General features: G+C 47.9%; 2 protein-coding genes and 1 pseudogene across 2 annotated transcripts in view; all 3 read right to left on the bottom strand.

Moving 5' to 3' along the window:
• The window catches only part of LOC141191580 (uncharacterized), a 58,463-nt pseudogene extending 56,439 nt beyond the window's left edge, over positions 1-2,024 (bottom strand).
• The window catches only part of LOC141191556 (uncharacterized), a 209,418-nt gene that overhangs the window by 174,608 nt on the left and 15,363 nt on the right, over positions 1-19,447 (bottom strand). The gene's annotated exons all lie outside the window — the stretch shown is intronic.
• LOC141191599 (uncharacterized) overlaps positions 1-19,447 on the bottom strand; it is a 151,646-nt gene that overhangs the window by 86,824 nt on the left and 45,375 nt on the right. The window lies entirely within an intron of this gene.

Here is a 19,447-nt window from a genome sequence, read left to right on the forward strand (position 1 = left end):
GCTCTCGTGTTGTGTATTTTCTTCTTAGTTTCTTCTTGTGATCCCAGCCCATTTACTGACTACTATTGTGTCTTCTGATTTTGTATTTTCTCTGCCCTCCTGGTTCTAATCCGGCTACCTAACTATTCTTCTTGTCATCTCACACCACAGAACAGCAGGCAACACCGTGGCCCAAGTCTAGGGGTCTTTTTGTGCAAGAACAGATCCATGTAGAGGGGATAAAGGGTGATGGGCAAAACTTTGACTATAGATAATAACACATCTAATGAAAAGATCCAAAAAAAAATAATAAAATGTAACTAGTGGTGAAACCTCTCTGGGGTAATTAGAGTATGTTTCTTGGCTCAAGTCATGCCAACATATCTCCTGCAGGCGTGAATAAATGTATATTACAGCCATCAGCCACGCACAGCTTATAGATATATCATGGCACAGGTGTTATGTTTTTTGTACACTTTATCACGATTATTTTTGAAGTTATTTGGTTTAAAAAGAAATTGAAAAGTCAGGATAAAAGGAAACTCTTTTGTTATTGTACAGAAATTCACACTTAGCCCTCACTGCACGTTTAATATTGTCAATCATAAAAGCGAGGTTTGGTCATAAAGACTGGACCTGGTCTTGTAGGGACCATATGAGCACATTCAGCAGCACAAAAGGGAGAGAAGGTAGATTCATCTAATAAGATATCAGGGATCTAGGAAGCCAACAGCATCATTACCCTCCGCTTTCTCTCACAGGCCAATCATAATATGTTTCTTCAAGTGATTTTCTAACTTGTCAGCACTTTCTACATATGCTGTCATTTGGATTAGTTTAGAGACCTGGGCAGGTAAGAGTCAGGATCTTCTAATTTCAGTTGGTAGGTGGATCTTCCAGGTTGTAAGTTCTATAGAAAAGGGCTTTCAATATCCAAAGTCATTTGAACAGTTTTTGGTGGAGGAGAATGTTTTGGTAAAGATGCAAAATGGTGATCACACGATTGTGATACAGCTGGACTACATGACCGGTAAACCAGCCACAGCCTGTAACTGAGAAGAATCTGTGACTTCTCTGCATTTAGTGGTTACTACTCACCTCCACAATTATCTGTAGGAATCTCCTCTTTACATCGCTCATCACTCCTTACATATGTCTCCGTAGTATTAATATGGGTCAGATCTTCACCCTGAAACAAATATAGTACAAGTCACAGACAGATGGAGAAGTCCCATCTATGAACAGCTCCAATCCTGCCATCTCCACCGTTCTCATTACACAAGTATAAAACATATAATATTGGTGGATGAAGCAAGACTGAGCACAAGACCTTCACAGCCGTCTACACATCATAGGGGAGATCTCATGACACCTTCTATCCATCTACCTGATGATCCTGAGGAACATTGGGATCTTCTTGTTTACAGTCCTGAGGAAGAAGACGACGGGGACATCTCTCTGGTGTTGTCCTCTTACTGGATAGATCTGGAAAAAACACATACAGGGACTGAATTCATTCTTTACATACAGATAATTATAGGCCGTGTGTATTTAGTCCTGTCTATTACCTGGTGATGTGAGGGGCTGGGGAAGCTCCATCATGATGTCCTTGTACAGATCTTTGTGTACTTCTAAATACTCCCACTCCTCCATGGAGAAATAGACAGTTACGTCCTGACACCTTATAGGAACCTGACACATACAATGATAGAGTTATACCCCCAATCCCTTCATAGCTTTACTAGAAAATGTCCCAGCATTCCCAGCAGTGTCACCTCCCCAGTCAGCAGCTCAATCATCTTGTAGGTGAGATCTAGGATCTTTTGGTCATTGATGTCCTCATGTATCAGGGGGTGAGGTGGAAGCTCCGTGATTGGGCTCAGGGGTCTTCCCCATCCCTCAGACACAGGGTCCTGACATAGCTCACTAGAGGTCTTCTTCACTACTGTGTAATCCTGGTTATGGAGAGACACATTCATAAACCTCACTACAGACATTTCCAGAGTCCTCACCTCTCCAATTCTGTCCATCTGTTATTCCCATAGATAAGAATGATGTAATGTGACGTCATCAGAATCTCTCACCTCTCCAGTAAGCCGGAAGAGGATCTCTAGGGTGAGGTGTAATATCCTCTCCGCCATCTTGTCTCTGTCCATATCCATCTTTGATGGGTAAATCAGGAAAATTCTCTTATATAGAAGATATTCACTGAGAGGATCCAAAATTGTAGAGACCTGAATGAGAAGATGAATCGATGGAACATAATAAAAATCCTGTGTAATAATACAATTACTGGAGATAATAAGGGGAAACATATGAGGACATATATTATTTTACAGTGTTTAGTTTTCTTCTTTACATCTACTAATAAAACCTATATATTTTAGGACACAGACAACAAGCAGTTCTTCCTCGGAGTCTGCAGCTGAATACATTTCTCATAGACTCATCTTCCTTATTGCTAATTCTCATCTCATTTACTTGAATTGGCATTAGCAATACTGCAGGAGATATTCATTACACGTAACATGAGAAATAACTACTTCATGATGAGGACGAAATCTTCATCTTCTACTATGGCTCTATAAAAGTATTTGGCCAGAGTCCGTCACTGACTACATCACCACCGGCCGTCTATATGTTTCCTGTCTTCACCGGACTGTCATCCATCACGTTAGATCTCAGGTCTGATTCACACCCAGAAGTTTGAGACTTTTATAAAAGCTTGTTTGTAAGAACACCAAGACAGGAGTTATTTGATACCAAAGTCTCCATGTACAGTGTTTTATGGGGGTACAGTGTTTGATGGGGTTTATTTCTGGCCTTAGGCTTTCCTATATTACAAGAAAAACTCCATAAAAAAGCAGATATTAAAATGTTTCCAAAGAAAATTGGCTCTAACAATTCTTGTAATAAGAAAAAAACCTGCAAAAAGCACAAGACACATTTTGTTACTTTTTAACATGTTAAACATTTGTTTTAAAAGAAAATAACTCTTTTGGGCGCCAGAACAGATGTACACCGCAGGGATGGCACAGGTACGGCTGCTACACCAACCCTGGCAGTCTAACCACTTGTTGCTGTCAAAAGCAAACATGGCATCTAAGAAGGTTTGACAGAGTTCGGCTCAGAGCCCCTCCTCCCCCAAGTACTCGATAGTATGGGGCTGACTAGTTACTATGATACTTAAATGACCAATAATGGTGTTTGGGCCTGCAATGTACGAAAGTCTATTAGTCTATTATGCTGGACCAGAGGCAGCATACAATAAATTACTTTTTAATGCCCCCATACACATTAGACTAAAGTTGCATGAAAGCACTGATTTCGGGGCGTTTGGTCGACTATATAATGTATTTGGGGACCTCCTGACAGATGATGTCAGGGCAGAGAAGGATCTGGCATCCTGAATTTCAGGCTAATCCATTTATTTTTCCTGTAGATAATCCTCCGCTAGAGGAGTCTGGAGGAGACTCTCATACAGATCACAGGAAAGCTGGAATATGTGTGTGTATGGGGGAGTCGGGAGAGATAGCCGTCTGCCAAATGACCGTTCAGCCAACACTTATCTCATGTGTATGGGTCAGTTAGTATTACACTGACAAGCAGTAATAATACACTACAGTAGTACAGTGCATCATCTGAGCAATCAGAGGCTTGTATGTTTTATGATCGCACTAAGGAGAGTTGTTTAACCCCTTAGTGATGGAGCAAAGAAACAGAAATTTGGAAAATTTTGCAATTTTCAAACTTTGAATTCTTATGCCCTTAAATCAGAGAGTTATATCACGTGCTTCACAGGAACTGAAGCAAAGAGAAGGAAAAAAAATAAACATTTAACTTTTTTCTCAAACATTTTACTTCAGACCCAATTTTTTTTCATTTTCACAAGGGTAACAATAGAAAATGGACAACAAACTGTGTTGTGCAATTTCTCCTGAGCATGCCGATATCCCATATGTGGGGGAAAACCACTGTTTAGGCGCACTGCAGGGCTCGGAAGGGAAGGAGCATTGTTTGACTTTTTAAACTTGATTTGTTTTATTAAACAGTTTTAGAAATAATTATACATTGCATTTGGTAGTAGAAAACATCCAGAGACATCACATCAACATAAATTTACATCGATGAGGACATATTAAAAAAAACTGGTCAGATGGGTTATCGCATGCATACAAATAATTTCTTTGCCCTGCAAATGTCACATCTTCTGAAATTACCGTATTTTTCGGACTACAACATGCACCGGACCATAAGACGCACCCCAAATTTTGGGGTGGAAAATAGGGAAAAATAATGTTTTTTATAAGATGGGGTCCATCTTATAGTCTGAATAGGTACGGTATCTTATCTGGGGGGTGGTGGAGCAGGGGGTCACAGGAGGCAGGGTCCTTCAGGAAACCGGCCCGGCAGAAGCCAGTGCTCCAGCAGCTGTGAGATGAGGTGGTGGTGCAGCAGGATTGCAGGTCCCTCTGTTCCCTGCCTCAGGAACCCGGCGGCGGCAGCAGAAGAGGTTAAATGCTGCGGGGCCGGTGTCTGACTGGGGTCTGTCACCTGCTGGGGCCCTGTCACCTGCTGGGGCCGGTCTGAAGTCTGGGGCCCTGTCTCCTGCTGGGGCCCTGTTTCCTGCTGGGGCCCTGTCTCCTGCTGGGGACCTGTCTCCTGCTGGGGCCCTGTCTGAGGTCAGGGGCCTGTCAACTGCTGGGGGCTGTCTGAAGTCAGGAACCCTGTCATCTGCCGGGGACAGTCTGAAGTTAGGGGCCCTGTCGCCTGCTGGGGCCAGTCTGAAGTCAGGGGCCCTGGCGCCTGCTGGGGCCAGTCTGAAGTCAGGGGCCCTGTTGCCTGCTGGGGCCAGTCTGAAGTTAGGGGCCCTGTCGCCTGCAGGGGCCAGTCTGAAGTTAGGGGCCCTGTCACCTGCTTGGGCCCTGTCGCCTGCAGGGGCCAGTCTGAAGTCAGGGGCCCTGTCGCCTGCTGGGGCCAGTCTGAAGTCAGGGGCCCTGTTGCCTGCTGGGGTCAGTCTGAAGTCAGGGGCCCTGTCACCTGCTGGGGCCAGTCTGAAGTCAGGGGCCCTGTCGCCTGCAGGGGCCAGTCTGAAGTCAGGGGTCCTGTCGCCTGCTGGGGCCAGTCTGAAATTAGGGGCCCTGTCGCCTGAAGGGGCCAGTCTGAAGTCAGGGGCCCTGTCACCTGCTGGGGCCAGTCTGAAGTCAGGGGCCCTGTCACCTGCTGGGGCCAGTCTGAAGTCAGGGCCCTGTCACCTGCTAGGGCCAGTCTGAAGTCAGGGGCCCTGTCACCTGCTGGGGCCAGTCTGAAGTCAGGGGCCCTGTCGCCTGCTGGGGCCAGTCTGAAGTCAGGGGCCCTGTTGCCTGCTGGGGCCAGTCTGAAATTAGGGGCCCTGTCACCTGCAGGGGCCTGTCTGAAGTCAGGGGCCCTGTCACCTGCTGGGGCCAGTCTGAAGTTAGGGGTCCTGTCGCCTGCAGGGGCCAGTCTGAAATTAGGGGCCCTGTCGCCTGCAGGGGCCTGTCTGAAGTCAGGGGCTCTGTCACCTGCTGGGGCCAGTCTGAAGTCAGGGGCCCTGTCACCTGCTGGGGACAGTCTGAAGTTAGGGTCCCTGTCGCCTGCTGGGGCCAGTCTGAAGTTAGGGGCCCTGTTGCCTGCTGGGGCCAGTCTGAAGTCAGGGGCCCTGTCGCCTTCTGGGGCCAGTCTGAAGTTAGGGGCCCTGTTGCCTGCTGGGGCCAGTCTGAAGTCAGGGGCCCTGTCGCCTTCTGGGGCCAGTCTGAAGTCAGGGGGCCCTGTCGCCTGCTGGGGCCAGTCTGAAGTCAGGGGCCCTGTCACCTGCTGGGGCCAGTCTGAAGTTAGGGGCCCTGTCACCTTCTGGGGCCAGTCTGAAGTTAGGGGCCCTGTCACCTGTTGGGGCTAGTCTGAAGTCAGGGGCCCTGTCACCTGCTGGGGCCAGTCTGAAGTCAGGGGCCCTGTCACCTGCTGGGGCCCTGTCTCCTGCTGGGGCCCTGTTTCCTGCTGGGGCCCTGTCTCCTGCTGGGGACCTGTCTCCTGCTGGGGCCCAGTCTGAAGTCAGGGGCCCTGTTGCCTGCTGGGGCCAGTCTGAAATTAGGGGCCCTGTCGCCTGCAGGGGCCTGTCTGAAGTCAGGGGCCCTGTCACCTGCTGGGGCCTGTCTGAAGTCAGGGGCCCTGTCACCTGCTGGGGCCCAGTCACCTGCTGGGGCCTGTCACCTGGCAAAAAGCGGGTCTGGCGGTGAGCCGAGGCCTATTTCGGAATGTGAGCAGCGTCCGGCGGTGAGGCAGAGGAGCCGGGGCCTGTGCCAGGCTGTGAGCAGTGTCCTCACGGCCAGCCTGAAGCAGAAGAGCGAGTGCGGCTACCGGTGGTCATCTTCCTGAAGCCATGATCTACAGGAAAATGGTCGCTGAAGCTCCCGGAAGCCGCACACGTTCTTCTGTCTCACCGCCGGACGCTGCTCACAGCCCGGCACATGCCCCGGCTCCTCTGCTTCATCAGCCACTCCAGCACAGGTACAGACCCTGGCTCCAGCCACATGGCACCACTGCCGCCGCCGGACCCTGCGATCCCCGCTCCACAACAACTGGTAAAGTTCGGACCATAAGACGCACCCCATTTTCCTTCCAAATTTGGGGGAAAAAAGTGTGTCTTATGGTCCGAAAAAAACGGTATATATATAAAAAAAGAGAAAAAAAAAAGAGTATTTACCCAATTAGGATACAATCCAAACCTTGAACTCTCAACCACAACTTATCAAACTTGTGCTGTCTTTATCCTTTCCATGCTCAGATTGACTCACATCGTAGTGTATATGGATCTAAATGCTTGCCCCCATAAGCAACAGTTGTCATTTATAACACGTGATTTACTATTTATTCTCACATCCCTTACATATTTACTTTCCAGCTCAAACCCTTTGCATGAGTAGAGATTGTAACACACGAAAAATTCCAATAGTTCCATATTTTGGAAAATTTTAATGGACAACCTCTATTTTGGTATACTATCTTTTCATATGAAATGATTGAATTAACCAGTGCGATCCAGGAACGCTATGTTGGTTGTGTATTGCCCATCCATCTTAGAGCCAACAATTTCCTGGCCAAGAATAAGGTTTCTCTCAAAAAAATCTTAGTATAGTGATCGCAGACATCATCCTCCATTACCCCAAAAAGGCAAATCAGTGGATCACATGGAATGGGGATGGATATTAAAGAGGATAGTAAGGAGGTAACATCTGCCAGAAAGACCTAATAATGGAGCAGTCCCAGATTAAATGAACAAAGTCGGCATCCATGGTATGACTTCGTAAACATTCTGAATTAGAGGAGCGCTCCATTTGATATAGTCTGAGGGGTGTGAGATATGACTGATGAACAATATAAAGCTGAATCAGCTTATTTTTAACGGAGGGAGAGACAAAGGACGGAGACTCTAAAATTTCATCCCACTATTCGGGATTAGAAGTCTCCATGTTTTTTGCTGGCAAAGCGTTACAATCTAAGCCTGCTGATAGCAAATATGTATATAAGCTAGATAAAAGACCTTGTGGACCTTGAGATTTAAATATTCCTATTAAGGGAAATGAGGAAATAGTTTGATTTAATTCACAGTTTTGTAAGTGAGATCTGAGCCCATTTCTAAGTTGGAGGTACCTGAAGAATTGAGATCTTGGAACCTTGAATTTATTTTTCACCTGTTCAAATGACATCAGTATAGATCTTTCATAAATATCTCTTAACAAATAGACCCCACTAGCTATCCAAAAGGGGACAGATGGATGTTCCATTAATGTCGCAAAATACAGATTCCCCCATATAGGCATTTCAGCTATAACATGTGTAAAGTCAATTCTTTTCTTTGCTTGCTTCCATACCGTTCTCACCAATCTATGTAGGGGTAACAACTTAATGGGAGAAGCTTTATTCAATTATAGAAAACCCAATAAACAACCTGTGCCTAAAACGTGTGCCAAGTGGTTCTCATAATTCGGTAACTGGGAGTCAGGCATCCAACCACGGATCGCTTTTAGCTGACCTGCTAAATAGTATAGATGGAAGTCAGGCAGAGCTGCTCCTCCCATATCTTTAGGCCTTTGAAGGGTAGATAACCTGAGTTTAGGTCTGGAGTTCCCCCAAATAAATGTGGACATCAAAGAGTTAAGAGATGTAAAGAATTTTTTAGGGACCAGTACTGCACCATGTTGTAATATATAATTAAATTTAGGGAGTAAGATCATCTAAATTAAGTTAATCCTTCCTGACACTGATAGCGGTAATCTCCCCCACAAGGAAAATTTGCATTTAGCATATTCTAATAAAGGGAGAATATTACTCGAGAGGTCCTCTCTATCATTTCTAACAATCATAATTCCCAAGTATTTGAAACATGACACTACAGGTAAAGGAGATAACACTTCCAAATCAGTATTTGGAGTGGGCGACAAAAACATAAGAGAAGATTTATCCCAATTTATAAAGAGGCCCGAATATTCACTAAATTTATCAATAGTAGATATAACATATGGAAGAGTATCTTTAACCTTGTCCATAAAAATTATCATGTCATCTGCATCTAAACCAATTTTATCAGTTCTGTCTGCAATTGTAATTCCACTAATATCCTCAGATGATCGTATTCTTATAGCTAATGCTTCAATTGCCAGAGCGAACAAAGCTGGAGACAAAGGGCATCCCTGGCGGGTTCCCCTTTAAAATGAAAGAGATGTGGATGATATATTATTTATCACTATCTTAGCTTTTGGGGCCGCGTACAATATTTGAATCCAGGCCCGAAATTTAGGGCCAAAACCAAATTTCTCTAGACAAGCAAATAAAAACGGCCACTCCAACGAGTCAAAAGCCTTGGCCGCATCCAGTGAAGCCAAGGCCTAATCATTTCCCGGTATCAGAGAGCTATATTGGAGTTATTGATTGTACCCTTCTAATGTTAATAGAAGTATTTTTTCCTGGCATAAAGCCTGTTTGGTTCGGGTGGACAACTGATAGTATCACCTTATTATGTTTCATGGCTAGAATTTTTGTAAGAATTTTGTAATCCACATTTAATAGTGAAATAGGGCGATATGATCCACATTCCAGAGGATCCTTCCCCTCCTTTTTAAGAACAATAATATTGGCATCATAAAAGGAATCAGACAAGCAACCACTTTGCATCGCCTCTGAGAAAGTCTCTAAAAGGTGTTGCATCAAGCCCTTTTGATATCTAAGGTTGAGTTCTAGTGGTAGGTGATCAGGGCCCGAAGCTTTACCCAATGCCATATCTGCCAGGGCTGCATTTATTTCCTCTAAAGTGATATCTGCATCCAAAAGGGATTGTTGTGTGTTATTTAATTTGGGAAAATCAAGATCTGCCAAATAAGAGAGACATTCTTTATTTATTATGGCCACTTTGGGATTTATATAACGATTTATAAAAGTTATGAAAGCCATTTAGAATTTCTTCTGCCGCAGTGACTATCTGGCCCCCTAATGTTCGAATCCTGTGAATAGCACTAGAGTCATTATGTTTGCGGACCATAAAGGCCAACAACTTACTTGATTGGTTCTCCAATTCAAAATATGATTGTCTAGTGAAAAATAGTTTACGTTTAGATTTAGTGTCAACGTTTTGTGTGTACATTCTATAAGAGTGTAGCCAGTTTATTCTATTCACATCAGACGGGTCTGAAACATAAGACTTCAGCTTCTTTTAACTTATGTTCAAACTCGGTATCGACATGTGCAGTCGTTCTCTTCATGTAAGAGATAGCGGAGGAGAGGCATCCTCTAAGGTATGCCTTCAGTGTATCCCCAAAAAATCTTAGTGTTCCTTGGCAACGGATGTACTTCCATGAAACAGTCAATTTGATCCGGTATTCTATCATTAGGACAAATTAATTTTAACCAAAAGTGATTAAGTTTCCATGCGGATCTGTCCCGTAACTGGTCAAATTTAAGCGTTAGTATCACCGGGCTATGGTCTGAAATCCCTCTTACCCCTTGTTCAATACTATGTACCCACATCGCAGTATTACTAGAACTGAAAATATAATCTAACCGTGATAACGTAGATTTAGTTGAGGAGTGACAAGTGTATTCTTTAGTTCCGGGGTGATGTAATCTCCACAAATCTATCCAACCATATAAGTTGAAAACAAATTAGACGATGGTATTGTTGTCCTTCTGGTGTTGTCACCAATTCTCAATCTATCTAAATTTTCGTCCATAATCAAGTTGAATTCCCCCATACACAAGATCTGAGCATCCAGGTAGTTTAGTGCGAAGCTTACTGCCTTTTGGATAATAATTAGATTAGCAGGAGGTGGGTTATATATACATAGTATTACACACTCTCTGGAATCAATTATAGCATTTATAAAACAAATCTTCCCTCTGAATCTCTGCGAGCCTCCCTAACCTCCCAGCTAATGGCCTTATGGATTAAAAACAAAACTCCTCTTGAATAGCTTGTATGGTAAGAGTGTAACGACCATTGCACCCAGGGTTTATTTAGCCAACTAGCTGAATCTCTAGTGAAGTGTTTTTCGACTAAAGCCAGGATACGTGGCTGGCAAGTTTTGATTTGCGAGAATACTTTAACCCTCTTCTTAGGGGATTTCAGACCTCTTAAATTCCATGTCATAAATTTCAGTTGTGACGCCATGTATCTAATATAAGAAAGATGAAAATAGATATGAGGGGTAGAAGCAAGAGACCCTTGCACTATTACTGCTCATAATCATTATTTCCCTTATGATGTATCCAATCATTTCCACCCAATTTACATATTTATGGGGCTCACCAGGTTGATCTATCGCCTCTGTAAGACCCAATAGATCATATTGCATGGAGACAAAGTAGAAAGAACTGATCACTTTGACAGCGTTCAACTTGTAAACAACAATCCTAAACACAACCAAAACAAGAAGTAGACTTGAACATTTGTTATGCCGCTTCCTTTCGGGGAATACCATCACTGATCCCAGTGTGAGGTATTATGTTGTCTTTGACGATGCAAAGTCTGAACTCCCACATATGAAAAAGGTGCATCAAATGAAATCAAACCCAATGTTCAATATAGGAATGGCGACATAAAGGGTGTCGGTCACCCTTTTCCAGGCTTTGGGTGCAACTGGAGCCACTCCAACGCTTCCTCCGGGGTAGCAAAGAAAATAGTAGAGTTTCCAGAAACAATTCGGAGACGAGCAGGATAAGCCATTGCATAGATAATCCCTTTGTCTTTAAGTTTCTTCTTGACATCCATAAATTGGGCTCTCTGTTTCTGTAGTTCCACGGAAAAATCAGTGAAGATAGAAATTGTAGAATTGTTGTATTTAATAGAGCCTTTTTGTCTTGCCAATCTCAGGGTGGTATCTCTAGCCTTAGAATTCAACAGTCTAGCAAGAAGGGGTCTAGGAGGGGCCCCAGGAGGGGGGGGGGATTTTCTGGAACTCTGTGGGCCCTTTCCACAGCAAAGACCAGGGAGTATTCATCTCCTAAGGTAGATTTAAGCCAATTTTCCAAATAGATTTCAGGATGCTGACCCTCTGTTCGTTCTGGTAGGCCAATAATTTGTATATTATTTCTTTGCATTCGATTTTCTAGTTCATCAGCTTTTTGGCGCCAGACGTTTATGGAGCCAGCCACTTTGGTCAACTTGTTAACAATAGGCAGCAGTTTATCTTCCAGTTCTGATACCCTTGTCTCAGCCTCAGTGACACGTTTCTTCATGGTTTGCATGTCTTGGCGGAGTAGGCCCACATCTGAATGAACCTCCTCTATCTTCCTGGTCAGAGAGTTCTTGCAAGTGGATATACACTACCATTCAAAAGTTTGGGGCCACCCAGACAATTTTGTGCTTTCCATGAAAATTCATACTTTTATTTATCAAATGACTTGTGAAATGATTAGAAAATATGGTCCAGACATTGACAAGGTTAGAAATAATGATTTTTATTAGAAAGAATAATTTTCTCCTTCAAACTTTGCTTTCGTCAAAGAATGCTCCCTTTACAGCAATTACAACATTGCAGACCTTTGGCATTCTAGCTGTTAATTTGCTGAGGTAATCTTGAGACATTTCACCCCCATGCTTCCTGAAGCCCCTCCCACAAGTTGGATTGGCTTGATGGGCACTTTTTGCGTACCATACGGTCAAGCTGCTCCAACAGCTCAGTGGGGTTGAAATCTGGTGACTGCTCTCGCCACTCCATTACAGATAGAATACCAGCTGCCTGCTTCTTCCCTAAATAGTTCATGCAAAATTTGGAGGTGTGCTTTGGGTCATTGTCCGGTTGTAGGATGAAATTGGCTCCAATCAAGCGCTGTCCACAGGGTATGGCATGGCGTTGCAAAATGGAGTGATAGCCTTCCTTATTCAAAATCCAATTTACCTTGTACAAATCTCCCACTTTACCAGCACCAAAGCAACCCCAGACCATCACATTACCTCCACCATGCTTGACAGATGGCGTCAGGCACTCTTCCAGCATCTTCCACCTAAAACTTGATTCGTCTGTCCATAAAACTTTTTTCCAATCTTCCTCTGTCCAATGTCTGTGTTCTTTTGCCCATATTAATCTTTTCCTTTTATCAGCCAGTCTCAGATATGGCCACTTTGCCCTGAAGGCCAGCATCCCGGAGTCGCCTCTTCACTGTAGATATTGACACTGGCGTTTTGAGAGTACTATTTAATGAAGCTGCCAGTTGATGAGCTGTGAGGCATCGATTTCTAAAACTAGAGACTCTAATGTACTTGTCTTGTTGCTCAGTTGTACAGGGGAGCCTCTCACTTCTCTTTCTACTCTGGTTAGAGCCTGTTTGTGCTCTCCTCTGAAGGGAGTAGTACACACCGTTGTAGGAAATCTTCAGTTTCTTGGCAACTTCTCGCATGGAATAGCCTTCATTTCTAAGAACAAGTATAGACTATCGAGTTTCACATGAAAGTTCTCTTTTTTTTTGCCATTTTGAGAGTTTCATTAAACAAACAAATGTAATGCTCCAGATTCTCAACTAGCTCAAAGGAAGGTAAATTTTATAGCTCCTCAAATCAGCCAAACCGTTTTCAGCTGGGCTAATGTGGCACCCCAGGGGTCTGGTTTCCACAGTAACAGCAATGTTATGTCTGAGAGCAGGTGGGAGGTCTCTTGGTCAGGAATCCTATGCATGCCACACCTCCTGCCCAGTCCTGGGAGGGGAAGAACTTCCCCTATATAAACCTGGGGCTGAGGCAGGGTTAGTGAGTAGAGAAGAAGTAGAGACAGAGAAGCAGATATAGGAAAAGAACATCAGGAGCTCTGTGGGAGCAGTGCTACAAGGAGTCAGGGGCTGGCAGCTGCAGAGCTCGCCCTGACTGAGAAGTTATCACCGGACCCGGAGTCCGAGGCTGTGGGGACTAACTCCTATCCAACAGCAGAAACCGACCGGCAGGGGATTGCAGGTCCTCTGTCCCAGAAACCCGAAGGCACGGTCACACGCGTGGGACCAGCACCGCCGTCGTGGAGCGGAAGCTACTAGAAGGCCCCGAGTCACCGGCCATACGGGTGAGCACCACACGGTACACTCAGGGACGTGGGCTACTTATATCCGCCTCTAGCAAGGTAGCCAGAAGAGTATCGTTAGTTTGGGAGGCCTACAACTCCGCCTGGCCAGGGGAGATCCCATCTGCTCAAGGACTGACCAGGCCCCAATCGCTAGCCAGTACTCCGGGAGGGTCTATCTTTGTCACCAGTAAAGACCCTGAACTACACCGTACCGTCTCCGAGTGGTTCCTGCTACCCCCATCATCCACGTCGGCTGCCCTGAGGCCATACCCCTCCCGTTGGGGGTTATACTATCAGGCTGCACAATCCTACCACCGGCCTCAGCGGTCTGCCCTGCAGCAGCAGCTCCTTAGCTGTACTCAACGGGTGGCGTAGTCGTCCAACATCTACCGCTAATACAGCGCCACTTAGTCTGACTCCCTGGGCATGGACCGGATCACCGCCACGAGACTACAACCCTCAAGAGATCCGGCTCCGGGTAAGCTCCCGCGTGCGCAACGCAGCGCGACACAGGCCCAGGGGCGCGTCAACTTTTGGCGTAGTCAGCAGGATCTCGTGCCCGCAACCACCGGGTACTGCGTGCCTGAAAAAGACTGTTCAAACTTACCTGTGGTGAAGATTCCCGCCATCCGGCGCCATTTTCAGCCTTCTTCCCGCCTTCCGTGGAGTTTTCCCGCCGTTGGACGCCATCTTGAAGACATGGCGCGGGAAGAAGAGGGGCGTGGACTCCGAAAGCGCGCGAGAACTGAAGCCCCGCCTCACGTCCGGACGTCGCGTAAGGTCCTGGAAGGAGCCCAGCAGACGCCGACGTCACAGGAGCGCGACGGAAGGTCCTCAACCCTGACAATCTACTGCGGAGCCGCGGCCTACGGAAGAGGATCATCGCAAGGTAGGCCACGGTCCACTAGGGGGGAGGAGGATGTCGGATACGGAGGAGAGCTTCACTGCCTCAACCCCCGCCAGCGCCACCGCTGCTGCAGTCATGCCTTTCACCATGCCCTATATCCCGGGAGCGGCCTGGCTACCCCAGTACTCAGGGGAGTCACATACCCTGCATGACTTTAGAGAAAAGCTGGATAGCCTCTTCCAGGTGTACCCCCTCACAGAAGAGCAAAAAGTGAGCATCCTGGTGGCCCAATTAACTGGGGCAGCCCGAAGGGAGGTAAAGTCCTGGCCACCTGGGGGGAGGACTGTCGCAGGGATACTAACCCGGCTGAGGGACACCTTTGATACCCGCACCTCAGCCGAGATCAAGCTTAGATTCTACGGGTGCAAACAGCGGGCACATGAGAGTATAAGGGACTATGCCCTGAACCTACAAGAGGCCCTGAGAGCCATTAAGCAGACCGACCCTGACGGCGTGGGAGACGAGGACAGGCTGTTGACTGAACAATTTATAGAGGGTTTATATTGCAATGCCCACCGAACCCAGTTGCGGGCAATGGCCTTACAGGACCCTCATCTGGGATTTGCACAGTTCAAGGACAGAGCCATCCGGGTGCTTCGAGAACCGGCACCAGGTGGCGTTGTGACCCCCAGACGCCCCACTACCACTTACCACCAGGAGGCGGCGCCCTTGTCGGCAGGGCCTGTGGGAGCTGATGCGCAGGCTTTGAACAATGACCCGGCTCCAGACCTGCACCATCAGGTCCAAGAGCTAGCTAAAAGCGTTGCTGCGCTAACCCGAACTGTGCAGTCTTTACAGGTTTCCACTCCAGGAAAGATCCAGCTGGCATCCGGACCGGAGGACATCCCGTGGCGTCGACCAAGGAGGACCCCACCGGCCAGAGGAAGACCCAGCGACCGATACAACGAGGACGGACGACCCATCTGCCGCCGCTGCAATCAACCCGGACATATGGCAAGGTACTGTCCTTTAAACTGGCACAACCTGGGTTAGAGGGCCAACCCCCAGGAAAAAGATCACCAGGCCCATCGAACTGGCGCGACAAATATGTGGGAGGACGTCCAGTCTTACCCGTGGTACTGGATGGCATTCCTATGAGTGCCCTACTGGACACCGGGTCACAGGTCACCACCATCCCGTACGTGCTCTTCAAGCAGTACTGGAATGACTCGGATATCACCCGCTACCCTGACGACGACTTGAGTATCATCGCCAGCAATGGTCAGCCCGTGCCACAGATTGGATTTAAAGAGGTGACCATTAAAATCGGTAGAGTCGAACTGGCAGCACAGGGACTGATCATTGTAGACATTGACAAACACGAGAGTCACCCAAAGATAACTCTAGGAACTAATGTAATTGAAAATTGTCTTGCAGAGGTGATTTTCCTTTTACAGCAGGTTGCCAAGAACGCCAGCTCCGGCGAGCAGCGAGTGCTCCAGAAAGAGATCCGGGCACTGATGCGACGGCAACAGCTAGAACTCTCCGGTGGTGAGATTGGTAGCGTGCGAATGTGTGACCCTTTCCCTATTGCCATGCCCCCGAAAAGTGAAATGATGATTTGGTGCCGGGCAGCTATTGGTCTGAGAGGTAGAGATTACCAGGCAATGGTAGAACCAGTTTACTCAGACAGTAGGCCCACCATTTTGACAGCACGGGGGGTGGTCAATGTACGCCATGGGAGGGTGCCCGTTCGCATAATAAATATCGGGAAGAGGGAAGTGTACCTGCCCCGGTATGCCACGCTAGCCAAATTGTATACCATCAATCAAGATTCCATACAGTCCGTAGAACCCTTGCCTCCATCTTCCCCGGAGGAAGGTAACGGCTCTCAGAAAACAATGGAGGACTGGTGTCAGCAACTACATTTGGGTACTGACTCCACTCCCTCACACCAGAAACAGGGAGTCTATCGGGTGGTTCAAGAGTACGAGAGAGTGTTTAGTAAACACCCGTTAGACTTCGGGCGAGTCAAGGGGGTAGAACACCACATCCCCACGGGAGACCATCCTCCCATAAAAGAGAGGTATCGACCCGTACCCCCTGCACACTACCAACACGCCAAGGGGATGCTTAGAGACATGAAGGAGGCTGGGGTGATCAGGGATAGCTGTAGCCCCTGGGCAGCTCCATTAGTCTTAGTCAAAAAGAAAGACAACACCATGAGGATGTGTGTAGATTACCGGAAAATCAACCGTATCACACACAAGGATGCGTACCCCTTACCAAGGATAGAGGAGTCTTTGGCTGCTTTAAGATCTGCTAACTTCTTCTCTACCTTGGATCTCACTAGTGGGTACTGGCAGGTTCCTGTAGCAGAGGCGGACCGGGAGAAGACCGCATTCACCACCCCGATGGGACTTAGCGAGTTTACCTGCATGCCGTTCGGACTCTGCAATGCACCAGGAACCTTCCAACGATTAATGGAGTGCTGTCTGGGCCACAGAAACTTCGAGACGGTCCTGTTGTACCTGGACGATGTCATCGTATATTCCAAGACGTATGAGGACCACCTGAAACACCTGGCGGAAGTGTTCGAAGCTCTGGCAAGCTACGGCCTAAAGGTGAAACCCTCCAAGTGTCACCTCCTGAAACCAAAGGTGCAGTACCTGGGACACGTGGTGAGCGCTGATGGAGTGGCTCCCGACCCTGATAAGATCACCGCAATTAAGGAATGGCCAAGTCCCTCCAGTGTAAAGGAAGTGCGGCAGTTCCTCGGGTTGGTAGGCTATTACCGCAGATTCATCCCCGGTTTCACCAAAAAGGCAGCTCCTATGCAGGACCTCCTGATAGGCCAGTCCCGGAAGGCCAAGAACCAGAAGCCACCCTTCAGATGGGAGAAGTTAGAAGAAGAGTCCTTCCGCCAGCTGAAGATGGCCCTCACGGGGGATGAAATCCTGGCGTACCCTGATTACAGCCAGCCCTTTATCCTCTACACCGACGCAAGTAACATCGGGCTAGGAGCCGTGCTGTCCCAGATCCAGCAGGGGAAAGAACGAGTAATCGCTTACGCCAGCCGAAAACTGCGACCCACCGAAAGAAACCCTGAGAATTACAGCTCATTTAAGCTAGAGTTCCTGGCAGTGGTGTGGGCAGTCACCGAACGCTTTAAGCACTACCTCGCTTCTTCCCGGTTCACCGTGTACACGGATAACAACCCGTTGACACACCTGGACACGGCAAGACTCGGTGCCCTAGAGCAGAGATGGATGGCCCGTCTGTCCAACTACGAGTTCACAATCAAATACCGGGCAGGACGCTCCAATACCAACGCGGACGCCCTGTCCAGGATGCCAAACCTACCGGACGTAGGAGAGGATCCAGAGGGACTGGAAGAAGTCGAACTCCCCGCGTTCCACCGTCATGGGACTATCCAGTATTCCCATCGGGTAAGGAGTAAGCAAGCCGCTACGTTTAACCCCTTGCCTCACTACAACTGGGAGGAAACGCAAGACAGTGACCCTGCCGTCCGCCTGGTGAAGGAGATGCTGACTCGGCCAGAGGCTCGCCTTGACCCAGACGCTCCGGAGGAAGCCAAACAACTGTGGGCTGAGAAGAGTCGACTGTTCCTTTACAAGGGGAAGTTGTGCCGCAGAATGGTTAACTCCCGGACGCATGAACTAATCTGGCAAGTAGTGGTGCCACGGAGAGACGCAGCCATGGTGATGGAAGCATACCACGACGGGGCTGGACACTTCGGATGGAAGAAGCTGGAGTTCCTGCTGCGTGGGCGGTTCCACTGGGTAGGCATGAGGGGAACCATCGAGAGGTGGTGCAGAGACTGTGGCCCGTGCAACCTAAGAAGAAAGGACCGTGCCAGCCAGAAGACTCCCGTGCAGTCCATCGTCACCCGGCAGCCGTTGGAACTGGTAGCCTTGGATCATGTAAAACTGACCCCAAGCAGAAGTGGCTACGTCTACGCGTTGACCATTGTGGATCATTACTCCCGGTTCTTGGTTGTCGTCCCCGTTAAGGACTTAACGGCTCAAACAGCAGCTAGAGCCTTCCAGCAGCACTTCTGCCGTCCACACGGGTACCCGGACCAAGTGCTGACGGACCAGGGACCTGCCTTTGAAGCGGAGGTCTTCCAGGAATTCTGCAATCTGTATGGCTGCCGGAAGATAAGGACGACACCCTATCATCCGCAAACTAATGGACTTTGTGAGAAAATGAACCAGGTGGTAATGGATCTCCTGAAAACGTTGCCCCTGGAAGAACGCAGTCTGTGGCCTGAGAAGCTGCCCGATCTGGTGGACCTATACAACCACATCCCGGTAGGTTCCACCAACTGTACCCCGGCTTACCTAATGAGGGCGAGACCTGGTAAGTTACCTGTTGACCTGGAAATGGGAGTCCTGACACCCGAGGACACCTCACCAGAAGCAGACTGGGACACAGAGAGGCAGCAGCAGTACCGGAAAGTACAGGAGAGCGTGGAGCGAAGTCTCTGTCAGGCTAGGGAAAGACAAGAGAAAACTTACAACCAGTATGCTCCCGCTGTTCCCCTGGTACCCGGAGAGCAGGTCTTGAAGAGGAAACGACGGCTCCACAAGTTGGACGACCAGTGGGAGAAGGACCCGTACACCGTACTGCCCTCAAGCCACGAGAACCCGAAAGTCTGTACCATCAGTAAAGACGGAGGGGAGACCATAGCCATTGTATCCCGGGATCACCTGAAGAAGTGTCCTGAACAGCTACGGAACCCTGAAGAGGAACAAGAAGACCATCGACCCGTAGAGGAAAGGGAAGATATGGTTAGTACTGTGCTCGGAGACTTCCCTCGGTCCTGGACTCAAGTCAATGGTGCAGTTGTGGTACCCGTCCTCACGTTCCTCCAACCAGCATCCCAAGTGCCTACGGAGCAACAGGTAGAGCTGGAAGAGCAGCCGGTCCAGGAGGCAGAAGACTCCACACAAGCAGAACAGGAGGATCAACCCTCTGCTTATAGTGAGCCTGCCGTACCCCTAGTGAGCCAAAGAGCCGGTAGACAGCTGCCCAGTTTACC

Source organism: Phyllobates terribilis, unplaced genomic scaffold, assembly GCF_046119375.1.
Source record: "Phyllobates terribilis strain yellow unplaced genomic scaffold, ASM4611937v1 Scaffold_47__1_contigs__length_9908305, whole genome shotgun sequence".
Lineage (NCBI taxonomy): Eukaryota > Metazoa > Chordata > Amphibia > Anura > Dendrobatidae > Phyllobates > Phyllobates terribilis.